The 23,859-nt window shown below is 38.0% G+C and overlaps 1 non-coding gene across 1 annotated transcript; it reads right to left on the bottom strand.

Moving 5' to 3' along the window:
* Positions 1 to 4,847: 4,847 nt before the first annotated feature.
* LOC130938048 (small nucleolar RNA R71) lies at positions 4,848 to 4,955 on the bottom strand. Its single transcript, XR_009069230.1, has one exon. It is a non-coding gene; the product is annotated as a small nucleolar RNA R71 (small nucleolar RNA).
* Positions 4,956 to 23,859: the final 18,904 nt, after the last annotated feature.

Here is a 23,859-nt window from a genome sequence, read left to right as displayed (position 1 = left end):
GCAGTTTAGAGATAATTTGATTAGAGAATGACTTGACAGCGTGTTGGCTACTAATGAGTGGAGAGAAGAATCTCCAAATGCTTTTGTCTCGCACTTAATTAAAATCGTGTCTGATCATATACCATTAATATTAAATGTTGATAGACAATTAAGAAAATTTAAGAGAAGATTTTTATTCCAGGAGAGGTGGTGTGAAAGTAAATATGGTTTCTTTAATTAGACAAACTTAAAGTCAAGAAAAAAAAGGATCACCTATGATCATGCTATCTAGAATAATGAAGGATTGTAGACACCAACTTGTTGAATGGCAAAGGAATTCCCTAATTAATTCACATGTCAAAATTTCAAGCGCTAAAGAAAAATTGGCTGCAAAATCTAAAAAAGAAGATCAAGCAAATCAAGTTGCTATTTAGGTTATGGAGACAAAATTGGAGGATTCTTCGAACTAGGAAAAAAGATATTGGAAAAAAAATTGATGAGTTTGAAAAACTCTAAATTTGTGATGACTAAATATTATTAATTTTATTAATTGCAAAATTATTAAATTGATTCTAACTCTTATTTGTTAAATAAATAATTTTGCAATACAGGTTTTTATTGGGCCGAAAATTAAATGAAATGATGGAAGCCCAAGTGTGAAGTTATTCAGTATTGATTCAAAAATATCCAATGAAGTATGGCTGAATTATTATTCTTGTTATTGGGCCAAAATTGAACCATTATTGCTACAAGCCCAAATTGATAATTGTAGCTACATAATCCAATGTTTGGTCCGAAATCAAGTTTGAGAGAAAGCAAATGTATTGCTTCTAGCTTCCAACAGAATCCATTTCTAGTGGAATTCAAATTTAATTAAAGTGAAGTTAATACATGCATTGGAAATATGAGAGAGAGTTGGTCATTGATTTGATGGACATCATTAAGCTACACGTTGCTCAGCAAAAGGAAGTGGACATTTAATTTGCTTTATCAAAATTCATTAGTTAATGTTCAAATTTCTCTTTCTTCTCTCTCAACTTTCTTCATCTCTTTTCGGTCCTTACACAGCCAGCCATGGAAGCTACATTGAGCTATCGGAAAGAAGGAAAAGCATGCAAAAAGATCATCACAATGATGGCAAGAAAACATAAAAAATGTAGTGACTAAGATTTTCATCACTTATGGTAAGATATGGTGATGAGATCTTGGCTTCTTCATACCAAAAATGGTTGAAGGAGATTTGGCCAGCAAGGAGAAGATCCTTGGAGGGATGGCTTGTCTCTGATTCTGCTCAACCACCACAGGAAGTAGCTAGGGTGGCTACGTGATGGAAGAGGCATAGATTAGAGCAGATGAAGCTATCATCATCATGAAGCATCAAGGGCCAGAAATTCATCTTGGAGAGCAAGCCAAGGATGGAGCGCTCGGATTGATGAAGATTGATGACCAAGGAAGGACTAGAGATTTTAATTTCAAAAATCTTATCTTTTCAATTCTTTTTTCAAAAATCAAATCTTTTTCATTTTTTTCTTAATATTTTCGAAAACTTTAAAAATTGATTTTCAAAATTTTTTTCATATCTTTATTTCATAATTTTCGAAAACTTTACTAACAATTAATGTGATTGATTCAAAAATTTGAAGTTTGTTATTTTCTTGTTAAGAAAGGTTCAATCTTTAAATTCTAGAATCATATCTTTTAGTTTCTTATTAGTCAAGTAATCAATTTTAATTTTAAAAATCAAATCTTTTTAATTTTCTTTTTCAAATCTTTTTTCAAAATAAATTTCAATCATATCTTTTTAAACATATCTTTTTCAAATCATATCTTTTTCAAAATCAATTTCAAAATCTTTTCTAACTTCCTATTGATGACGGGTCATCATATACCCATTTTTCAAGCTAATTTCACTTGTTTTATTAGCCTTTATGCACTTTCTTGTATCTTAAGTAAGCAATTTGGAATGAAAATGCACAACTTCTTTAAATCAAGCAACCACCATTAAATTGATGATAAATCATGAGGTTTAAGCAAGAATTAATTGATTTTTAATGAATTATAAACCTTATGAGTCTAGAGATACTTTGAGTGGTTGTTTTGGTTTCTTGTAGGTGAAGAAAGGAAGAAAAAAGGAAAAACGTGGCTTAAGAAAGCGTGGTCCAAGGGAAGAAGGAATGTGGCGCATGGAAGGGAGGAAGCAAACATTGCCCTCCACAAGGGCACACTGCCCTCCAGGAGAGCAACATTATGAGCCAAACCTTGAAAAGCATCACTGCCCTGCCCACAACAAGGGCGGAGCACAATTTGAAGCTAAGAATCAAAGAGAGCAAAAACTCTGCCCTGCCCTCCTCAAGAGCAATATCGGGCTTCAACCAAGAAAAATTCAAAAGGAATTGCTTCATAATGCTTCCTATAGGTTTCGAACCCAAGGACAAGGAGGAAAGGAGTAGCGCTCAAGCACAATAAAATCAAGCAAAAATTAGCTTGCTTTCATTCTCCCTGGATCGAACACGGCACCATGAGGAAGCAAGGAACTAAGCATGACTTTGGTGCCAAGAAAACCAAAGAAAAGAAGTAGCGTGTGCCTCCACCAAGTTTCGAACTTGGGACTTCACCTTTGGCACACTGCCCTGCCCTCGTGGAGGGCAGGGCAGCATTTTGTGATGCACGGCCAGCGCACCAAACACGCACGCACCAAGGGAGTCTCGGCCAGCAGCAGCGCGCGCGGGCAGAATCTGGCGCACCAAGAAAACTCTGTCCTGCCCTCCACAAGGGCAGGGCAGCATCCTGCAGCACCACGCGCACGGAACAAGGGCCGCACGCATCATTTCCTGCCCTGCCCTCCACAATGGCAGGGCAGCCTCCTAGGAGCTACTTCCTCATGGGCTGAAATTGGATTAAAAATCCAATTAAATTCATTTCTTCACCAAATCAAAAGCCCATCCAAATTCTAAAATCCAAGAATAGAAAGTGTATAAATAGGAGATAGTTTGATGTAATTAGGACCCTTTTTTTCACTTTTGACTTTTGAACCTTCTTTTGATTTTTGAATTTGGAGACTTCATTGAGAGCTAGGAACTGAAATTTCAGGGAATTGGGGAGGAGAATTGATCTCTCTTCTTCCTCGTTCTTGCTTGAGCATTTTTATTTTTCTTGTTTGAGTCTTGGGTGTGAAGAATTGAGGAATTTCTGTCTCAATCTCTATTCAAGATCTCTTTAATTCCTCTTCTGCATAATTAAGTTCAATTACATTTCCTTTACTGCTTCTTCTTAAATTTCTTGCTAATTGCTTTGTGAACTTGGATCTGGGAAGGCAATTGAGATCTAGACTTTGCTATCTAGTCTCTGGAGTCCTGAGACCCAATTTTCTTTTTGGTTCTTCTATGAACCTCTGCTGCAATTTAATTTCCCTTTCTGTTTGAGATCTAATAGAACTCAAATCATCTCTTGCTTTGATAATTGTTGCAATTTAATTTCCCTTGCTTGAATTCTGAAATTCCAATCCTCAAATCCCTTTTCCATTCAAGCAATTTATATTTCTTGCACTTTAATTTACTGTAATTTACATTTCTTGCACTTTAAGTTTCAGTCATTTAATTTCTTGTTCTTTAAGATTCAGCTCTTTTACTTTCATTTCTCTTTAATTTCTGCAATTCTTCCCTCCCCCTTTACATTTTCTTTCATTTACTTACTGTTGGATACAAAATCACTCAACCAAAACTTGATTCGCTTGACTAAATCAACCACTAAACTAAAATTGCTCAATCCTTCAATCCCTGTGGGATCGACCTCACTCCCGTGAGTTTTATTACTTGATACGACCCGGTACACTTGCCGGTGAGTTTTGTGTTGGATCGTTTTCCACACATCACCTATCTTTTCAAAAATTGATTTTCAAATCTTTTTCAACAAACTAATTGACTTTTTGTTTGTTTTACTAATTCTTATCTTTTTCAAAACCACCTAACTACTTTTTCTCTCTAATTTTTGAAAACCACCTTCCTCTTTTTCAAAAATCTTTTTATTTAACTAATTGTTTTAACTTTTAATTTCATTCCCTTTCTTAATTTTTGAATTCTAACTAATAATTAAAATAAAAACAAAAATATTTTTCTTCTCTTTTCTTCTAATTTTCAAATTTTCCTCTATCTCTTTCTATTTATTTTATTTATTTACTAACACTTATCTGCTCAAAATTCGAACCCCTCCCTTCTCTGGGTTCGAATTTTTCTTGTTCTTCCTTCATTCTTATTCTTCTACTCACATAAAGGAATCCCTATATTGTGACATAGAGGATTCCTTTTCTTTTCTGTTCTCTTCTTTTTCACATGAGCAGGAGCAAGGATAAGAACATTCTTGTTGAAGCTGATCCGGAACCTGAAAGGACTCTGAAGAGGAAGCTAAGAGAAGCTAAAACATAACACTCTAAAGAGGACTTTACCAAAATTTTTGAAAAAGAAGTAGAGATGGCCGAACCCAATAACAATGGTGGAGGTGCAAGGAAGATGCTTGGTGACTTTACTGCACTAAATTCCAACTTCCATTGAAGAAGCATCTCAATCCCTGCCATTGGAGCAAACAATTTTGAGCTAAAGCCTCAATTAGTTTCTCTAATGCAATAGAGTTGCAAGTTTTATGGACTTCCATCAGAAGATCATTTTCAGTTATTAACTGAATTCTTGCAGATCTATGATACTGTTAAGACCAATGGAGTTGATCCCAAGGTTTATAAGCTTATGCTTTTTCCTTTTGCTGTAAGAGACAAAGCTAGAACATGGTTGGACTCTCAACCTATAGATAGCCTGAACTCTTGGGATAAGCTGGTCACGGCTTTCTTAGCCAAGTTCTTTCCTCCTCAAAAGCTGACCAAGCTTAGAGTGGATGTTCAAACCTTCAGGCAGAAAGAAGGTGAATCCCTCTATGAAGCTTGGGAGAGATACAAGCAACTGACCAAAAAGTGTCCTTCTGACATGCTTTCAGAATGGACCATCCTGGATATATTCTATGATGGTCTGTCTGAATTATCTAAGATGTCATTGGACCATTCTGCAGGTGGATCCATTCACCTGAAGAGAACTCCTGCAGAAGCTCAGGAACTCATTGACATGGTTACAAATAACCAGTTCATGTACACTTCTGAAAGGAATCCTATGAGTAATGGGACGCCTCAGAGGAATGGAGTTCTTGAAATTGATGCTCTGAATGCCATATTAGCTCAGAACAAAATGTTGACTCAACAAGTCAATATGATTTCTCAGAGTCTGAATGGATGGCAAAATGCATCCAACAGTACTAAAGAAGCATCTTCTGAAGATGAAGCTTATGATCCTGAGAACCCTGCAATGACAAAGGTGAATTACATGGGTGAAGCCTATGGAAACACCTATAATCCCTCATGGAGAAATCATCCAAATTTCTCATGGAAGGATCAACAAAAGCCTCAACAAGGCTTTAATAATGGTGGAAGAAACATGTTTAGCAATAGCAAGCCTTTTCCATCATCCTCTCAGCAACAGACAGAGAATTATGAGCAGAGCCCCTCTAGCTTAGCAAACATAGTCTCTGATTTATCTAAGGCCACACTAAGTTTCATGAATGAAACAATATCCTCCATTAGAAATTTGGAGGCACAAGTGGGCCAGCTGAGTAAAAGAATCACTGAAACTCCTCCTAGTACTCTCCCAAGCAATACAGACGAGAATCCAAAAAGAGAGTGCAAGGCCATAACTTTACTTGGTGTGGCCAAACCTAGAGAGGAGGAGGAGGACGTGAATTCCAGTGAGAAAGACCTCATGGGATGTCCTCTGGACAAAAAGGAGTTTCCAATTGAGGAACCTAAGGAATCTGAGGCTCATCTAGATACCATAAAGATTCCATTGAACCTACTTCTGCCATTCATGAGCTCTGATGACTATTCCTCATCTGAAGAGGATGCAGATATTACTGAAGAGCACGTTGCTAAGTACCTTGGAGCAATCATGAAGCTGAATGCCAAGTTATTTAGTAATGAGACTAGGGTGGATGTACCCCCTTGCTCACCAATGAACTGAATGACTTGGTTAGGCAGACATTACCTCAAAAGAAACAGGATCCTGGTAAATTCTTAATTCCCTGTACCAAAGGCACCATGACCTTTGAGAAAGCTCTGTGTGACCTGGGGTCAGGCATAAACTTAATGCCACTCTCTGTAATGGAGAAACTGAGAATCTTTGAGGTACAGGCTGCCAAATTCTCATTAGAGATGGCAGATAAATCCATGAAAAGGGCTTATGGACAGGAAGAGAACATGCTAGTAAAGGTCAAAGGACTTTACATCCCTGCTGATTTCATAATCCTAGACACTGGAAAGGATGAGGATGAATCCATCATCCTTGGAAGATCCTTCCTAGCCACAGCAAAAGCTGTGATTAATGTAGATAGAGGAGAGTTGATCCTTCAATTGAATAAGGACTACCTTGTGTTTAAAACTCAAGGATCTCCCTCTGTAACCATGGAAAGGAAGTAAGAAAAGCTTCTCTCAATGCAGAGTCAAACAGAGCCCCCACAGTCAAACTCTAAGTTTGGTGTTGGGAGGCCACAACCAAACTCTAAGTTTGGTGTTGAACCCCTACATTCAAACTCTAAGTTTGGTGTTGGATGGTGCGGTATTTTACAATCCACACTACTTACCGGCAAGTGCACCAGGTCGTACCAAGTAATACCTTACGTGAGTAAGGGTTGATCCCACGAGGATTGATGGATTAAGCAACAATAGCGTTTGATAGGATTAGTTAGACAAGCAGAAAAAAATTTTTTGGTATTCAAAGAGCATTAAACAGCAAATTTGGAATATTAAAGACAGGCAGATAAATAAGTTGGGAATAAAATATTGAGAAAACAGTTAAGGTTTCAAAGTTATCTATTTTCCAGATTGATTTTTATTACTAACTAATTTAATCATGCAAGATTTAATTTCATGGCAAACTATATGTGACTAGACCCTAATTCCTTAGACCTTCCTAGTCTCATCTAAAATCTATTAACTGCCAATTCCTTGGTCAATTAACTCTAATTAGAGGGTGATGATCAATTTCTAGTTTATATGCCAAAAGAATCCTAATTATCCAGAAATAAGGGGATTATATGTCACGTATCTCGTTAATTACAAACAATTAGAAATTCAGTATAATATGTTTTCAAGGTGTTGTTCAAGTAAAGAGCTTTTCCAAGTTTTACAAGAACTCAATTAGAACATGGGTCATACTTCCGTTCCACCCATATTCATAAAATAAAGAACGAAAACAATTATTGAAATATAAATCAAGACATGAATTAAATTAAAAAGATCAAACAAATCAATCCATGAAAATAGACAGAGCTCCTAACCTTAACAATGGAGGATTAGTTGATCATGGTTCAAAGAAGAAAAATAAGGGTTCTAGTAAAAATGTCTGTGTTCAATCTGATGGCCTCAGATCCTTTTTTATAACTAATCCTAATAAATTAAAAATCTAATTATCTAAAAATAAAAATAATATCTTTTCCTAAAATACAAGATTTGAATTTAAATTCGAATAAATTAACAGATCTTCAGTTGATGGGTGGGGACCACTTGCTTTGTCCATTCTGTAGCTCCTTGATGAGCGGATATTTTATACGCTTTTGGGGGTAATTTCATGTAGATTTTAGTATGTTTTAATTAGTTTTTAGTATAATTTTATTAGTTTTTAGGCAAAATTCATATTTCTGGAATTTACTACGAGTTTGTGTGTTTTTCTGTAATCTCAGGTATTTTCTAGCTGAAATTGAGGGAGCTGAGCAAAAATATGATTTAGGCTGAAAAAGGATTGCTGATGCTGTTGGATTCTGACCTCCCTGTACTCGGAATGGATTTTTTGGAGCTACAAACGTCCCATTGGCGCACTCTCAATTGGGTTGGAAAGTAGACTCCAGGGCTTTCCAGCAATATATAATAGTCCATACTTTGCACAAAGATAGACGACGTAAACTGGTATCCAACGCCGGTTCCATGTTGACGCAGTTTGGCGTTCAGCGCCAAAAACAGGTTACAAGTTGGAGTTCAACGCCAGAAGCAGGTTACAACCTGGCGTTCAACTCCAGAAACAGCCCATGCACGTGAGAGGCTTAAGTCTCAGCCACAGCACACACTAAGTGGGCCCCAGAAGTGGATTTTTGCACTATCCATCTTAGTTTACTCATTTTCTGTATACCTAGGTTACTAGTTTAGTATTTAAACAACTTTTAGAGATTTATTTTGAATCTCATGACATTTTTAGATCTGAATTATATACTCTTTGATGGCATGAGTCTCTAAACTCCATTGTTGGGGGTGAGGAGCTCTGCAGCATCTCGATGAATTAATGTAATTATTCTGTTTTCCATTCAAACATGCTTGTTCCTATCTAAAATGTTCATTCGCGCTTCACTATGAAGAAGGTGATGATCCATGACACTCATCACCTTCCTCAATCCACGAACGTGTGCCTGACAACCACCTCCGTTCTACATCAGATTGAATGAGTATCTCTTAGATTTCTTAATCTGAATCTTCATGGTATAAGCTAGAATTGATGGCAGCATTTAAGAGAATCCGGAAAGTCTAAACCTTGTCTGTGGTATTCTGAGTAGGATTCAAGGATTGAATGGCTGTGACGAGCTTCAAACTCGCGATTGTTGGGCGTGATGACAAACGCAAAAGAATCAATGGATTCTATTCCGACATGATCGAGAACCAATAGATGATTAGCCGTGCTGTGACAGAGCATTTGGACCGTTTTCACTGAGAGGATGGGAAGTAGCCATTGACAACGGTGACGCCCTACATACAGCTTGCCATGGAAGGAGCTTTGCATTCATGAAAGTGAGGAAGCATTATGTTACAGAAATTCAGAAGACAAAGCATCTCCAAAACTCCAACATATTCTCCATTATTGCACAATAAGTATTTATTTTATGCCCTCTGACTTTTTACAGTTAAAACGAAAGAACCCTATTGGCATCCTGACTAAGATCAACAAGATAACTATAGCTTGCTTCAAGCCAACAATCTCCGTGGGATTCGACCCTTACTCACGTAAGGTATTACTTGGACGACCCAGTGCACTTGCTAGTTAGTTGTGCGGATTGCAAAAGTGTGATTGCAATTTCGTGCACCAAGTTTTTGGCGCCGTTATCGGGGATTGTTTGAGTTTGAACAACTAAAGGTTTATTTTGTTGCTTAGATTAGGAATAGAGTATTGATGCTATAGAGTCATTAAATTTGAGTCCTTTAATTTCTCTTCAAAAATTTTTCAAAAATATTACTTTTCCTTATTAATTTTTAATTTTTCGTGAGTTAGTGTCTTGTTCTAAGTTTGGTGTCAATTGCATATTTTATATTTTCCTTTTAAATTTTCGAATTTGTGTTCTTTGATCTTTAAGTTGTTCTTGTTTATTTTTCTTGTTTGATTTTTAGTTTTTCTTGTTCTGTATCTTTTCTTATTTTTCTTGTTCTTTTCCAAAGCATTAGTCTTCCAATATATATATATATATATATATATATATATATATATATATATATATATATATATACCTCTTCAAAACAAGTGTTACCTTTACTGCCCAATTGGCTAGAGCGTTGGTCTATGTTCTTGGTAATTGGGTATCTTCTTTTTAAAATCTTTTTCAAAAATAATTTTTCTTTGATTGAATGTTGTGCCAAACTTTAAGTTTGGTGTTTTATTGTTAATCTTTTTATAATTTTCGAAAATTTTATTGAAGTTTTCTAAAAATTTTAAGTTTGGTGTTCTTTCTTTTGTTCTTATTATTCCTGTGAATCTTCAAAGTGTTCTTGAGTCTTCTTTGTGTTTTGATCTTAAAATTTTTAAGTTTGGTATTCCTTGGTGTTTTCCCTCCAAAATTTTCGAAAACAAGGAGAATTAGATCTAAAAATTTTAAGTCTTGTGTCTTTTGTGTGTTTTTCTCTTTCATCATAAAATTCAAAATTAAAAAAATTTAATATTTTCTCAACTATTTTTAAGCCACAATTTCAAATTTTTTTTATATAAAAATTCAGATTTCAATTTCAAAAATATCCTAACCACTTTCTCTCTCCTCACTTTTTCGAAAATCTTCATAAAATATTTTTAAATTCCTTTTTTATTTTATTTTTATTTTTATTTATTTTTATTTATTTTTATTTTATTTTGTTTTCTAATTTTTGAATTTTTATTTAATTTTCCATTTATTTTATTTTATCTTCCTTTTAATTTTTAATTTAAAAAAATTTAAATCCACATTACCTCCTTTACTCAAACATGGACCTAAGTGGAAGGGAACAGTCCAGAAGGACTCTGGGGTCATATGCTAACCTCACTACTGCTTCATATGGGAGTAGTATCTGTATACCCTCCATTGGAGTTAGTAGTTTTGAGTTGAACCTTCAGCTCATTATCATGGTGCAGCAAAGTTGCCAGTATTCCGGTCTTCCAAAGGAAGAACCTACAGAGTTTCTGGCACAGTTTTTACAAATTGCTGACACAGTACATGATAAGGAAGTAGATCAGGATGTCTACAGATTGTTACTGTTTCCATTTGCTGTAAAAGACCAAGCTAAGAAGTGGTTAAATAACCAACCTAAGGACAATTCCTGAATCACTATTTTCCTCCAAAACGGATGACACGGCTAAGGCTGAGCATCCAAGGCTTCTAACAAGGAGATAATGAATTCCTTTATGATGCCTGGGAGAGATTGATGAGCGGATAATTTATACGCTTTTTGGCATTGTTTTTAGGTAGTTTTTAGTAAGTTCAAGCTACTTTTAGGGATGTTTTCATTAGTTTTTATGTTAAATTCACATTTCTGGACTTTACTATGAGTTTGTGTGTTTTTCTGTAATTTCAGGTAATTTCTGACTGAAATTGAGGAATTTGAGCAAAACTCTGAAAAAGGCTGACAAAAGGACTGCTGCTGATGCTGTTGGATTCTGACCTCCCTGCACTCGAAATGAATTTTCTGGAGCTACAGAACTCCAATTGGCGCGCTCTCAACGGCGTTGGAAAGTAGACATCCAGGGCTTTCCCGCAATATATAATAGTCCATACTTTATTCGGAAATTGACGACGTAACTTGGCGTTGAACGCCAAGTTCATGCTGCTGTCTGGAGTTAAACGCCAGAAAAACGTCATGATCCGGAGTTGAACGCCCAAAACACGTCATAACTCGGAGTTCAACTCCAAGAGAAGCCTCAGCTCGTGGATTGATCAAGCTCAGCCCAAGCATACACCAAGTGGGCCCCGGAAGTGGATTTATGCATCAATTACTTACTCATGTAAACCCTAGGAGCTAGTTTATTATAAATAGGATGATTTACTAATGTATTAGACATCTTTGGTCTCAGTTTTGTTTTATTCTTCATCCTAAGAGGCTATTGATCACATTTTAGGGGGCTGGCCATTCGGCCATGCCTGAACCTTTTACTTATGTATTTTCAACGGTGGAGTTTCTGCACACCATAGATTAAGGGTGTGGAGCTCTGCTGTACCTCAAGTATTAATGCAATTCTATTTTCTTTTATTCAAATCTCTCTTATTCTTATTCCAAGATATTCATTCGTACCCAAGAACATGATGAATCTGATGATTAGATAACCCTCATTATCATTCTCACTTATGAACGCACGTGATTGACAACCACTTCCGTTCTACATGCAACAGAGCTTGAATGTGTATCTCTTAGATTTCCCAACAGAATCTTCGTGGTATAAGCTAGATAGATGGCGGCATTTATGAGGATCCAGAAAGTCTCACCTTGTCTGTGGTATTCCGAGTAGGATCCTGGGAATCCGGAAAGTCTCACCTTGTCTGTGGTATTCCAAGTAGGATTCCGGTAATGAATGACTGTGACGTGCTTCAGACTTGCAAGTGCTGGGCGTTAGTGACAAACGCAAAAGAATCAATGGATTCTATTCCAGTAGGAGCAGGAACCAACCAGTGATTAGCCGTGCTGTGACAGAGTGCGTGAGCGTAGTTTTCATTGCGAGGATGGGATGTAGCCATCAACCATGGGTGATGCCTCCAGACGATTAGCCATGCGAGTGACAGCCGCAGAGGACCATTTTCCCGAGAGGATTGAAAGTAGCCACCGCTGATGGTGAACCCCTATACACAGCTTGCCATGGAAAGGAGTAAGAAGGATTGAGTTGAAGCAATAGGAGAGCAGGCGTCCTTGAGCCATACAGCATCTCCATGCGCTTATCTGAAATTCCCACCAATGAGGCTGCATAAGTATCCCTTTTATTATTTCTTTTCTTTTTATTATTTGATTTTCTAAATTCCATAATTTTATCTGCCTGACTGAGATTTACAAGGTGACCATAGCTTGCTTCATACCAACAATCTCTGTGGGATCGACCCTTACTCACGTAAGGTTTATTACTTGGACGACCCAGTACACTTGCTGGTTAGTTGAACGGAGTTGTGGATTCAACCAGTGCCATAATAATGATTTCTCTCACAATAGTTTTTGTGTACATACCAAAGAGCCAATATTGTTGATCACAATTTCGTCCACCAAGTTTTTGGCGCCGTTGCCGGGGATTGTTCGAGTATGGACAACTGACGGTTCATCTTGTTGCTCAGATTAGGTAATTTTCTTTTCAAAAATCTTTTTTCAAAATTTTTCTTTGATTTTTCATTTTTCTAAACTTTATTTTCGAAAAAAAAAATTTAATAAAAATATTAAAAAAATCATAAAATCATAAAAAAACCAAAAATATTTTGTGTTTCTTGTTTGAGTCTTGAGTCAATTTTTAAGTTTGGTGTCAATTGCATGTTTTAAAAATTTTTTCTTGCATTTTTTGAAAATCCATGCATTCATAGTGTTCTTCATGATCTTCAAGTTGTTCTTGATAAGTCCTCTTGTTTGATCTTGATGATTTCTTGTTTTGTGTTGTTTGTTGTTTTTCATATGCATTTTTGGTTTGTTAGAGTCCATGCATTAAAGATTTCAAGTTTGGTGTCTTGCATGTTTTCTTTGCATTAAAAAAAAAATTTTCAAAAATATGTTCTTGATGTTCATCATGATCTTCAAAGTGTTCTTGGTGTTCATCTTGACATTCATAGCATTCTTGCATACATTCATTGTTTTGATCTAAAAATTTCATGCATTGAGTATTTTTGTTGTTTTTCTCTCTCATAATTAAAAATTCAAAAATCAAAAAAATATCTTTTCCTTATTTCCCTCCAAATTTTTGAAATTTTGGGTTGACTTGGTCAAAAATTTTTAAAAATTAGTTGTTTCTTACAAGTCAAGTCAAAATTTCAATTTTAAAAATCTTATCTTTTTAAAAATCTTTTTCAAAAATCATATCTTTTTCATTTTTTTTATTTTTCGAAAATTTTAAAAATTATTTTTCAAAATATCTTTTTCTTAAAATTTTTATCTTATCTTTTTATCTTATCCTTCTCAAAATTTTATCTTTTTCAAAATTTGATTTCAAAATATCTTATCTAACTACTTATCTTCTTATCTTTTTCAAAATTTGATTTCAAATCTTTTTCAATCAACTAACTAACTTTTTGTTTGTTTCCTATCTTTTTCAAAACCACCTAACTACTTCTCCCTCTTCTTATTTCGAAAATATCTCATCCTTTTTCAAAATTCTTTTTAATTAATTTAATTATTCTTAATTTAAATTTAATCTTATCTCTTATCCAATTTTCGAAAATCACTAACTCTTTTTCAAAATTATTTTCGAATTCTCCCTCCTCTTTTCTTCTTCTATTTAATTATTTAATTACTAACACTTCTCTCCACCTCTCTTCATCCAAAATCCGAACCCTCTTCTTCATTCTTCTACCCCCTTTCTTTTTCCACTAACATAAAGGAATCTCTATACTGTGACATAGAGGATTCCTCTTCTTTTTCTTGTTTTCTTCTCCTTCATATGAGCAGGAACAGGGATAAAGGCACTCTTGTTGAAATTGATCCAGAACCTGAAAGGACTCTGAAGAGAAAATTAAGAGAAGCTAAATTACAACAATCCAGAAATAACCTTTCAGAAATTTTCGAACAAGAGAAGGAGATGGCAGCCGAAAATAATAATAATAATAATGCAAGGAGAATGCTTGGTGACTTCACAAAGCCAACGTCCAAGTTTGATGGAAGAAGCATCTCCATTCCTGCCATTGGAGCCAATAACTTTGAGCTGAAACCTCAGCTAGTTGCTTTAATGCAACAAAACTGCAAGTTTTATGGACTTCCGTCTGAAGATCCTTATCAGTTTTTAACTGAGTTCTTGCAGATCTGTGAGACTGTAAAGACGAATGGGGTTGATCCTGAAGTCTACAGACTCATGCTTTTCCCTTTTGCTGTAAGAGACAGAGCCAGAGTATGGTTGGATTCACAACCCAAGGATAGCCTGGACTCATGGGATAAGCTGGTCACTGCCTTCTTGGATAAATTCTTTCCTCCTCAAAAGCTGAGCAAGCTGAGAGTGGATGTTCAAACCTTCAAACAAAAAGATGGTGAATTCCTCTATGAAGCTTGGGAAAGATACAAGCAGCTGACCAAAAGATGTCCATCTGACATGTTTTCAGAATGGACCTTACTAGATATATTCTATTATGGTCTCTCTGAATTTTCGAAAATGTCATTGGATCATTCTGCAGGTGGATCTATTCACCTGAAGAAAACGCCTGAAGAGGCTCAAGAACTCATTGACATGGTTGCAAATAACCAGTTCATGTACACTTCTGAGAGGAATTCCGTGAACAATGGGATACCTCAGAAGAAAGGAGTTCTTGAAATTGATACTCTGAATGCCATATTGGCTCAGAACAAAGTGTTGACTCAACAGGTCAACATGATCTCTCAAAATCTGAATGGATTGCAACATGCATCCAACAGTACTAGAGAGGCAGCTTCTGAAGAAGCTTATGATCCTGAGAACCCTGCCATGGCAGAGGTTAATTACATGGGTGAACCTTATGGAAACACCTATAACTCATCATGGAGAAATCATCCAAATTTCTCCTGGAAGGATCAACAAAAACCTCAACAAGGTTTTAACAATGGTGGACGTAATAGGCTGGGCAATAGCAAGCCATATCCATCATCTTCTCAGCAACAGACAGAGAATTCTGAACAAAACACTTCTAATTTAGCCAATATAGTCTCTGATCTGTCAAAGGCCACTTTTAGTTTCATGAATGAAACAAGATCCTCCATTAGAAATCTGGAGGCACAAGTGGGCCAGCTGAGTAAGAAAGTTATTGAAACTCCTCCCAGTGTTCTCCCAAGCAATACAGAAGAGAATCCAAAAGGAGAGTGCAAGGCCATTGATGTGATCAATGTGGCCGAATGCACAAGGGAGGAGGGGGACGAAAATCCTAGTGAGAAAGACCTCCTGGGACGCCCCTCAAGCAAGAAGGAGTTTCCTATCAAGGATCCTGAGGAATCTGAGGCTCATCTAGAGACCATAGAGATTCCATTAAATCTCCTTCTGCCATTCATGAGCTCTGAAGACTATTCATCCTCTGAAGAGGATGAAGATGTGACTGGAGAGCAAGTTGCTCAATACTTAGGAGCTATCATGAAGCTGAATGCCAAGCTGTTTGGTAATGAGACTTGGGAAAGTGAACCTCCCTTGCTCATTAATGAACTAGATACTTGGATTCAGAGAACTCTACCTCAAAAGAAGCAAGATCCTGGCAAGTTCTCAATACCTTGTACCATTGGCACCATGAGCTTTGAAAAAGCTCTATGTGATCTGGGGTCAGGGATAAATCTTATGCCACTCTCTGTAATGGAGAAGCTGGGGATTATTGAGGTACAACCTGCCTTGTTCTCATTACAATTGGCAGACAAGTCAATGAGACAAGCTTATGGAATAGTAGAGAACGTGCTAGTAAAGGTTGAAGGCCTTTACATCCCTACTGATTTCATAATCCTAGACACTAGGAAGGAAGATGATGAATGCATCATCCTAGGAAGACCTTTCCTAGCCACAGCAGGAGCTGTGATAGATGTCAACAGAGGTGAGTTAGTCCTTCAATTGAATGGGGACTACTTTGTGTTTAAGGCACATGGCCATCCCTCTGTGACAAAAGAGAGCAAGCATGAAGAGCTTCTCTCAGTTCAGAGTCAAGAAGAGCCCACACAGTCAAACTTTAAGTTTGGTGTTGTGAGGCCACAACCAAACTCTAAGTTTGGTGTTCCAACCCCATATCCAAACTCTAAGTTTGGTGTTGGGACCACACTAAAATTGACCTGATCACCTTGTGGCTCTATGAGAGCCACTGTCAAGCTATTGACATTAAAGAAGCGCTTGTTGGGAGGCAACCCAATTTTATTTATCTAATTTTATTTTATTTTGTTTCTTTGTTATTTTTGTGTTTAATTAGGTACATGATCATGAGGAGTCACAAAAAAATCAAAAAAATTAAAAACAGAGTCAAAAACAGAAGAAAAAAATTGTTCACCCTGGAGGTAGCGCAGACTGGCGTTGAACGCCAGTAAGATGCATCTGGCTGGCGTTCAACGCCAGAACAGAGCACCATTCCGGTGCTGAACGCCAGAAACAAGCATGAAACTGGCGTTCAACGCCAGAAACATGCATTACATGGGCGTTGAACGCCCAGAACGTGCACCAATGGGCGTTTAAACGCCAGAATGATGCATGAAGGCATTTTACATGCCTATATGGTGAAGGAATGGTATTTGTTTACACCTCAGGATCTGTGGACCCCACAGGGTCCCCACCTACCATATTCCCACCTTACCTTTTAATCCTAATCACACTCTCCTAATCCTAAATCTCATTCTCTCTACTCCCCATGTCACACTTCCCAACACCCATCACCAATCACCTCAATTCCTCTTCCCAATTACCCCATTCACCATTCACATCACCCCACTCTTCCCCATAAACCCCACCTACCTTCATAAAATTCAAATTCAATTTCCCACCCATTCCCACCCAATTTGGCCGAACACCCACCCTCCCCTCTCCCTATAAAAACCCTTCCCTTCTCCTTCATTTTCACACAACACTACACCTTCTTCTCCCACATAGCCGAACCTACCTCTTTCCCTCTCTACCATATTTTCTTCGTCTTCTTCTACTCTTCTTTTCTTTTTTTTGCTCGAGGACGAGCAATATTTAAGTTTGGTGTGGTAAAAAGCATAAGCTTTTTGTTTTTCCATTACCAATGGCACCTAAGGCCGGAGTATCCTCTAGAAAAGGGAAAGGGAAGACAAAAGCTTCCACCTCCGAGTCATGGGAGATGGAAAGATTCATCTCCAAGAGCCATCAAGACCACTTCTATGATGTTGTGGCAAAGAAGAAGGTGATCCCTGAGGTCCCTTTCAAGCTCAAGAAAAATGAGTATCCAGAGATCCGACATGAAGTTCGAAGAAGAGGTTGGGAAGTCTTAACCAACCCCATGCAACAAGTCGGAATCTTAATGATTCAAGAGTTCTATGCCAATGCATGGATCACTAGGAACCATGACCAAGGTATGAACCCAAGCCCAAAGAATTATCTCACAATGGTTAGGGGGAAATACTTGGATTTCAGTCTGGAAAATGTAAGGTTGGCGTTTCACTTGCCCATGATGCAAGGTGATGAACGCCCCTACACTAGAAGGGTCAACTTTGATCAGAGGTTGGACCAAGTCCTTATGGACATTTGTGTGGAAGGAGCTCAATGGAAGAAAGACTCCAAAGGCAAGCCAGTCCAACTAAGAAGACTGGACCTCAAGCCTATAGCTAGAAGATGGTTGGAGTTCATCCAAAGATCCATCATTCCTACTAGCAACCGATCTGAAGTTACTGTAGATCGGGCCATCATGATTCACAGCATCATGATTGGAGAGGAAGTAGAAGTTTATGAGGTCATCTCCAATGAAATCTACAAAATAGCCGACAAGTCCTCACCAATGGCACGGCTAGCTTTTCCTCACCTTATTTTCCATCTATGTTACTCAGCTGGAGTTATCATAGAAGGAGATGTCTCCATTGAAGAAGACAAGCCCATCACTAAGAAAAGGATGGAGCAAGCAAGAGAAGCTCCTCACGGCCCTCAAGAGGTACATGAGGAAGTTCATCATCAAGAAATCCCTGAGATGCCTCAAGGGATGCATTTTCCTCCAAACAACTATTGGGAGCAACTCAACACCTCCTTAGAAGATTTAAGCCACAATGTGGAACAATTAAGGGTGGAACATCATGAGCACTCCATCATTCTCCAAGAAATAAGAAAAGATCAAAGAGCAATGAGGGAGGAGCAACAAAGGCAAGGAAGGGACATAGAAGAGCTTAAGAACATCATTGGTCCTTCAAGAAGAAGACGCCACTAGAGGTGGATTCATTCCTTGTTCTTTATTTCTTTCTGTTTTCGGTTTTTAATATTGTGTTTATCTATGTTTTGTGTCTTTATTTCATGATCATTAGTATATAACCATGCCTTAAAGCTATGAATAAATTCCATTAATCCTTCACCTCTCTTAAAAGAAAAATGTTTTAATTCAAAAGAACAAGAAGTACATGAATTTCGAATTTATCCTTGAATTTAAATTAATTATATTGATGTGGTGACAATACTTTTTGTTTTCTGAATGAATGCTTGAACAGTGCATATGTCTTTTGATCTTGTTGTTTATGAATGTTAAAATTATTGGCTCTTGAAAGAATGATGAACAAAGAGAAATGTTATTGAGGATCTGAAAAATCATGAAATTGATTCTTGAAGCAAGAAAAAGCAGTGAAAAAAATGGCTAAAAAGAGTATATAGAAAAAGAAGGAGCAGTAGAAAAAGCCAATAGCCCTTAAAACCAAAAGGCAAGGGTAAAAAGGATCCAAGGCTTTGAGCATCAATGGATAGGAGGGCCCAAGGAAATAAAATCCAGGCCTAAGCGGCTAAATCAAGCTGTCCCTAACCATGTGCTTGTGTCATGAAGGTCCAAGTAAAAAGCTTGAGACTAAGTGGTTAAAGTCGTGATCCAAAGCAAAAAGAGTGTGCTTAAGAGCTCTGGACACCTCTAACTGGGGATTCTAGCAAAGCTAAGTCACAATCTGAAAAGGTTCACCCAGTTATGTGTCTGTGGCATTTATGTATCCGGTGGTAATACTGGAAAACAAAGTGCTTAGGGCCACGGCCAAGACTCATAAGTAGCTGTGTTCAAGAATCAACATGCTTAACTAGGAAAGTCAATAACACTATCCGAAATTCTAAGTTCCTAGAGAAGCCAATCATTCTAAACTTCAAAGGAAAAAGTGAGATGCCAAAACTGTTCAGAAGCAAAAAGCTACAAGTCCCACTCATTTAATTATAATTAATATTCATTGATATTTCTGAATTTATAGTATATTCTCTTCTTTTTATCCTATTTGATTTTCAGTTGCTTGGGGACAAGCAACAATTTAAGTTTGGTGTTGTGATGAGCGGATAATTTATACGCTTTTTGGCATTGTTTTTAGGTAGTTTTTAGTAAGTTCAAGCTACTTTTAGGGATGTTTTCATTAGTTTTTATGTTAAATTCACATTTCTGGACTTTACTATGAGTTTGTGTGTTTTTCTGTGATTTCAGGTAATTTCTGACTGAAATTGAGGAATTTGAGCAAAACTCTGAAAAAGGCTGACAAAAGGACTGCTGCTGATGCTGTTGGATTCTGACCTCCCTGCACTCAAAATGGATTTTCTGGAGCTACAAAACTCCAATTGGCGCGCTCTCAACGGCGTTGGAAAGTAGACATCCAGGGCTTTCCAGCAATATATATTACTCCATACTTTATTCGGAAATTGACGACGTAACATGGCGTTGAACGCCAAGTTCATGCTGCTGTCTGGAGTTAAACGCCAGAAAAACGTCATGATCCGGAGTTGAACGCCCAAAACACGTCATAACTCGGAGTTCAACTCCAAGAGAAGCCTCAGCTCGTGGATTGATCAAGCTCAGCCCAAGCATACACCAAGTGGACCCCGGAAGTGGATTTATGCATCAATTACTTACTCATGTAAACCCTAGGAGCTAGTTTATTATAAATAGGATGATTTACTAATGTATTAGACATCTTTGGTCTCAGTTTTGTTTTATTCTTCATCCTAAGAAGCTATTGATCAAGTTTTAGGGGGCTGGCCATTCGGCCATGCCTGAACCTTTTACTTATGTATTTTCAACGGTGGAGTTTCTGCACACCATAGATTAAGGGTGTGGAGCTCTGCTGTACCTCAAGTATTAATGCAATTCTATTTTCTTTTATTCAAATCTCTCTTATTCTTATTCCAAGATATTCATTCGTACCCAAGAACATGATGAATGTGATGATTAGATAACCCTCATTATCATTCTCACTTATGAACGCACGTGATTGACAACCACTTCCGTTCTACATGCAACAGAGCTTGAATGTGTATCTCTTAGATTCCCCAACAGAATCTTCGTGGTATAAGCTAGATAGATGGCGGCATTTATGAGGATCCAGAAAGTCTCAACTTGTCTGTGGTATTCCGAGTAGGATCTTGGGAATCTGGAAAGTCTCACCTTGTCTGTGGTATTCCGAGTAGGATTCCGGTAATGAATGACTGTGACGTGCTTCAGACTTGCAAGTGCTGGGCGTTAGTGACAAACGCAAAAGAATCAAGGGATTCTATTCCAGTAGGAGCAGGAACCAACCAGTGATTAGCCGTGCTGTGACAGAGTGCGTGAGCGTAGTTTTCACTGCGAGGATGGGATGTAGCCATCAACCATGGGTGATGCCTCCAGACGATTAGCCATGCGAGTGACAGCCGCAGAGGACCATTTTCCCGAGAGGATTGAAAGTAGCCACCGCTGATGGTGAACCCCTATACACAGCTTGCCATGGAAAGGAGTAAGAAGGATTGAGTTGAAGCAATAGGAGAGCAGGCGTCCTTGAGCCATACAGCATCTCCATGCGCTTATCTGAAATTCCCACCAATGAGGCTGCATAAGTATCCCTTTTATTATTTCTTTTCTTTTTATTATTTGATTTTCTAAATTCCATAATTTTATCTGCCTGACTGAGATTTACAAGGTGACCATAGCTTGCTTCATACCAACAATCTCTGTGGGATCGACCCTTACTCACGTAAGGTTTATTACTTGGACGACCCAGTACACTTGCTGGTTAGTTGAACGGAGTTGTGGATTCAACCAGTGCCATAATAATGATTTCTCTCACAATAGTTTTTGTGTACATACCAAAGAGCCAATATTGTTGATCACAATTTCGTCCACCAGAGATACAGAGAGATGCTAAGAAAATGCCCCTCTGAAATGTTTTCAGAGTGGGTGAAGTTAGACATCTTCTATTATGGGCTTACAGAGAAAGCTCATACTTCTCTAGACCATTCAGCTGGTGGGTCTATACATATGAGAAAGACAATTGAAGAAGCTCAAGAGCTCATTGATACAGTTGCCAGAAATCAGCATCTGTGCCTAAGCAGAGAACCTTCCATCAACGAAGAGGCTAAAACAGCAACTGCTGAACTCAGTCCTACAGAACAAGTTACTGAATTCAATCAGCAACTGGATTTTCTAACAAAACAGCTAGCCGAATTCAAGGAGATACTACAAGAAACAAGAATGGCTAATATGAATATGGAAGTACAGTTGAAGCAAACAGAACAGCAATTATCAAAACAAATAACAGAAGAATGTCAAGCAGTTCAATTAAGAAGTGGAAAAACATTAAATACCTTACTTCAAGATAGCAGGAAGCCAAGAAATGAGCAAACTAACCAAAATTCCTCTGAGAACAGTAAGAGCCCAGAGAGGAATAATTCTGGTGCTCAAACACCAGAGAATGGGTGGAAAGCTGGCGTTGAACACCCAAACCATGCTCAGTCCTAGCGTTCAACGCCAGAAACAAGCAAGGAATTGGCATTGAACACCCAAAGGAAGCACAGTTCTGGCATTCAGGCGCCAGAAACAGGTAAGGAGTTGGCATCTAACGCCACTCTAGCTTCCACCCCTAGCATTCAAATGCCAGTGGGGGATCAGACACATGCAAGTGCTGATAACAACCCTTCTAAAAAGGCTTCTCAACCCACATCTGTAGGCAATAAACCTGCAGCAACTAAGGTTGAGGAATACAAAGCCAAAATGCCTTATCCTCAGAAACTCCGCCAAGCAGAACAGGATAAGCAATTTGCCTACTTTACAGACAACCTTAGGACTCTTGAAATAAAGATTCCGTTTGCAGAGGCACTTGAGCAAATACCTTCTTATGCTAAGTTCATGAAAGAGATCTTAAGTCATAAGAAGGATTGGAAGGAAATTGAAAAAGTTTACCTCACTGAAGAATGTAGTGCAGTCATTCTGAAAAGCTTACCTAAAAAGCTTAAAGATTCCGGAAGCTTTATGATACCGTGCATATTAGAAGGTACTTGTACCAAGCAAGCTCTATGTGATCTTGGGGCAAGTATCAACCTAATACCTACATCTACTATCAAAAAGCTTGGGTTGACTGATGAAGTCAAACCAACTTGGATATGTCTCCAACTTGCTGATGGCTCCGTTAAATACCCATCAGGCGTAATTGAAGACATGATTGTTAAGGTTGGGCCATTTGCCTTTTCCACTGACTTTGTGGTGCTGGAAATGGAGGAGCACAAGAGTGCAACTCTCATTCTAGGAAGACCTTTCCTAGCAACTGGACGAACCCTCATTGACGTCCAAAAAGGGGAAGTAACCCTGAGAGTCAATGAGGATGAGTTTAAGTTGAATGTTGTCAAAGCTATGCAGCATCCAGACAACCAAAATGACTGCATGAGCATTCATATTATTGACTCTCTGGTAAAAGAGATTAATATGACTGAGAGTCTCGAATCAGAGCTAGAGGATATCTTTAAAGATGTTCAGCCTGATCAGGAGGAACCAGAGAGAATAATAGAACCTCTGAAAATCCCTCAGGAAGAGGAGAAACCTCCCAAACCTGAGCTCAAACCATTACCACCATCCCTGAAATACGCATTTCTGGGAGAAGGTGATACCTTCTCTGTAATCATAAGCTCTACCTTAGAGCCACAGGAAGAGGAAGCACTAATTCAAGTGCTAAGGACACACAAGACAGCTCTTGGGTGGTCCATCAGTGATCTTAAGGGCATTAGCCCAGCCAGATACATGCACAAAATCCTATTGGAGGGTGACGCTAAGCCAGTGGTTCAACCACAGAGGCGGCTGAATCCAGCCATGAAAAAGGTGGTGCAGAAGGAGGTCACTAAATTACTAGAGGCTGGGATTATTTATCCCATTTCTGATAGCCCCTGGGTAAGCCCTGTCCAAGTCGTCCCTAAAAAGGGTGGCATGACAGTGGTTCATAATGAAAAAAATGAACTGGTTTCTACAAGAACAGTTACAGGGTGGCGTATGTGTATTGATTACAAAAGGCTCAATACAGCTACCAGAAAGGATCATTTTCCTTTACCATTCATAGACCAGATGCTAGAAAGACTAGCAGGTCATGAATACTATTGCTTCCTGGATGGATATTCAGGTTATAATCAAATAGCAGTAGATCCCCTGGATCAAGAGAAAATAGCATTCACATGTCCATCCGGAGTATTTGCATACAGAAGGATGCCATTTGGCCTGTGCAATGCACCTGCAACCTTTCAAAGGTGCATGCTCTCTATTTTTTCTGATATGGTAGAAAAATTTCTGGAAGTCTTCATGGATGACTTTTCAGTATTTGGAGACTCATTCAGCTCCTATCTTGACCATCTAGCACTTGTTTTAAAGAGGTGCCAAGAGACTAACCTGGTTTTAAACTGGGAAAAATGTCACTTTATGATAACTGAAGGAATTGTCCTTGGGCACAAAATTTCGAACAAGGGAATAGAGGTGGATCAAGCTAAGGTGGAGGTAATTGAAAAATTA

Source organism: Arachis stenosperma, chromosome 6 (genome assembly GCF_014773155.1).
Source record: "Arachis stenosperma cultivar V10309 chromosome 6, arast.V10309.gnm1.PFL2, whole genome shotgun sequence".
In the NCBI taxonomy this organism is placed as follows: domain Eukaryota; kingdom Viridiplantae; phylum Streptophyta; class Magnoliopsida; order Fabales; family Fabaceae; genus Arachis; species Arachis stenosperma.
Note: the sequence above shows the minus strand (reverse complement) of the source record. Positions and strands in the feature narration are given on the sequence as shown.